This window comes from Haliaeetus albicilla, chromosome 6 (assembly GCF_947461875.1).
Source record: "Haliaeetus albicilla chromosome 6, bHalAlb1.1, whole genome shotgun sequence".
Lineage (NCBI taxonomy): Eukaryota > Metazoa > Chordata > Aves > Accipitriformes > Accipitridae > Haliaeetus > Haliaeetus albicilla.
Genome location: NC_091488.1, coordinates 45,430,955 through 45,434,091, shown reverse-complemented (window position 1 = coordinate 45,434,091; position 3,137 = coordinate 45,430,955). Strand labels below are relative to the sequence as shown.

General features: G+C 42.5%; 1 protein-coding gene across 5 annotated transcripts in view; it reads right to left on the bottom strand.

Annotated features, from left to right (window-relative positions):
* Nucleotides 1-3,137, bottom strand: part of TENT5C (terminal nucleotidyltransferase 5C) — a 37,356-nt gene that overhangs the window by 1,715 nt on the left and 32,504 nt on the right. For 4 of the 5 annotated variants that reach the window (XR_011325160.1, XR_011325158.1, XR_011325161.1 and 1 more), the window contains one exon: nucleotides 2,272-2,525. The gene's annotated coding sequence lies outside the window, so the exon portion shown is untranslated. Of the gene's footprint in view, nucleotides 1-2,267; nucleotides 2,526-3,137 lie in introns of those variants that run through there. The other variant, XR_011325159.1, reaches the window with a different exon arrangement.

The following is a 3,137-nucleotide window of genomic DNA, read 5'->3' as shown; positions in this document are numbered from 1 at the left end:
CTGTAGTTGTTTATGTTCTCCTTTGACATGGCCAGATGTGTTTGTATGATAAATGAATGCCATCTGCATGAAGTATGTATGGAGGGGAGGGGGAAATGACTCCAACCCCAACCTCTGGTGGCAGAGATTGGTTCTTAGAGGTATTGGTGTCCCTTTTATTTCCTGTTACATTGACGCTCACTGATTTTTGACAGACGTGATACATGTAAGACAGCTCAGCCACAGAGTACTTGCAGAACTGGAGGTGAAAAGTTTTTCAGCCTGCCAATGGAAAGCTAAAAGAGAAGGGAGAAGGCTCCCTTCTAAAACATAATCAGAATGATGGATTCCCTGGTAGGAAGAATTGTCACAACAGTACTGAACATGAAAACGATGGTACCACTTTCGTGTTTTCATTCTAGCTGCTTTCCTGCCCTGACTTGTGTCTGCTACTCTCTAAAACTTCTTCAGTTTTGCTTGTTCTGCCACTTCTGCAATAATTACCTTTTTTTAAGCATAAGCAAAAGTCATCTTGAGATATCTTAGAAGGTAGTGATTGATTGGAAAGAGATATCTCTCTCCTGTTTAAAGGTGCTGTAAATTGTTGGGGTAAACAGGAAAAAAATCTTCTCTTGCTCATCTAATTGCATGTCACAATTTGTGTTTGCAGTCTGAGAGTTGGGGCTTTTGTAAGTTAGGAGTGCAGTGAAAGATGGCCCATACTGAGGTTCCTTTCTTTCCTCCCTTGGCCTCCTGGCTTAATGTTGGGTTTATCCTCCTCATGTTGGTATGTCAATTACAGATTAAGATAATCGCTTAGCTGGGGTTTAATAGTCATGCATTTACAACATATAAAAAGCAAGTGGTTTTGCTTTTTAAGTGTCCCCCAGGGTCCTTATGTGATTCCATTATCAGATCTAAGGTGCTGCTAAAAGGTGGAAACTGTGGCACAATGGAAAACCACCTTGGTGCTAATACTTGGGAGGGTTGCACCTTATGGTCAGTTCACATGTGATTCTTTCAGCACTTTTCTGGTGGGTTTTGAGAAGGAAATAGCCACAGCCTATACAGAGCAGCTACCACATGTCCCTACCTCCTCTTTTCACCTAGCTGTTTACAGCTGCCCTTGTCTGGTGACTTTTATAGCCAGCAATGAATTTTCCATGCTTCTCTAACGATTCGTATAGCTTTCCACCCCCACTAACCATCTGCTGTTTTTCACACCCATGGCATTTTCAGTGGGGCTGTTGCAGAACAGCCAGTGTCCAATTAATAGGCAGATTAAAGGTGATTCAGAGCATATTGTGAAAACCGAACTCTCAGCTTCATAGTTTTTAGATGGTTTCTGTCCCTTTAGCTCACAGATGGCTCAGAGTCATAAAACCTAAACAGTTCTTCTTAGGACTCAGTCTGCACGTTTTTCAAACCCTAGTCCAGTCATTTTAAGAAATGACTTGGCTCAGTGAAGTGCGAATGTGCCTCCAGAGCATTTGCAAAGCAAAAAGGAGATCTTGGCACTGTGCATCTTATTGTGTATATTTTTCCCTTGAAAGACTTTGCTTTAAATTATTTTTTTTTTTTACCCAAGTCTTGCAGATCTCAGTGGCAAGACAGACCTGCATTGTGCTGCAAAGATCCTGCATTTTCCAGTGAGTCTGGAGTTGTGGCGATTTACCAATTTATTTTTTTTTAATGGAGACTTTTAAATGTAACATGCCAGTGAAAAAAAACAAATCATTGAAGTGCTCAGGATAATCATTGGTATTAAAGTGTTTGTTTTAATGCAAATTTTTTTGTGTATTAGAATTAACTAGCTGAACTACATTTGGTTTGGCTGAGAACACTGGCATGCCCTGGTTAAGGGTGGCTACAATGCTTTTCTCTTGAAGAGGCTAGGCAGGCAGTCTGTGTATGTCATAACTCTGTGTGCATTTTAACACCCCTACCCAGTGCAGTCACTGCAGAATTAAAAGTTCTGATGAAGGTTTTATTGCCTTGCTTAAAGCTATTTCACACCATCTGCAGGCTCAAAAAGGGGAGTCTCCACAGAGAAGTCCATTAGCATAATTATGAGTGTTGTTATTACCACTGTAATGCCCTGTGTGATGTTGACAGTAGAGTGACATCATTGTTGTCAGTAAAACTCAGATGTGGTGCTTAGGCACTCATTAGCCACACTTCTGAAAACATCCTATATTCACTTGCTGATACTGCAATTAGATGTCTTAAGAGCTGGAGTCTGTCAAGGTGATGTCTGACCATGGACAGGCAACTCAAAGTATCTTGGCTTACCTGTTGTTGTTTGGCCAAGCCAGTGTTTGAAGCAATTGCCAAGTCAGTGAAAGGTAAAGTGCCTGGTGGCTGCTTCTCCTGTTGTGTTTTGTACTTGTTTCTTAACCGGATGCGACAACAGGAGTAGGAAGTGGCAAAACGTTGTGGGCAAAGTCAGAATGTCAGCTTTCTGCAGGCCATTGAGCTGGCGTGGATTTGCCATGTACAGTCGAAGCTGAGCTGCTCTTTTCCCATGCTCTCCTGCTTACAAGATCCTAGAATGAAAACAGAGCTGCTGAGTTTCTCTGGCATCTTCTCTTCCCCAGCAGTAGCCTAAACCCCTGATTTTTCCTATCGCATATGCCTCTGTTGCCTCAGCTTTGTGCTGAATGAGGCCTTCTCCCGGGTCTTTCCCTGAGCACTTTTGTAGCTGTAGTGCTGCAGATGATTAGCATCCCCCTGCTGAGACCAGACATTCCATGTGAAATTAATTTAGATGGTTCTGCTATTCAACAAGCTGATATCAGCCCTTCTCCTTTGTCAAACTGAAAAACAAGAGCAAAAGGCGTTATCCCCTTTCCTTGGCCTCTCTGGGGATGAGTCTCCTGTTACATCTGTGACCAAGCAACCAAATGAATAGTCCCAATCTAAAACTTGTTTGCACCTCTAAGTCTATTACAGAAATTCCTGAATATGTTGATTCTGGCTAAATAGGAACTGATCCCAGTGACTTCTGTTAGCAAGTGCAGTCTTGGGAGAGTTCGGGGAGGTGTTTCAGCTGTGTTTGGGGAAGAGGGTAAGAAGTCTACCTGGAACAACTCAATTTGTGATCCTCCAGTGCCAAAGAGGACTGACAGCAGTACCTAGCTGTACTCCTAAGGCAACTG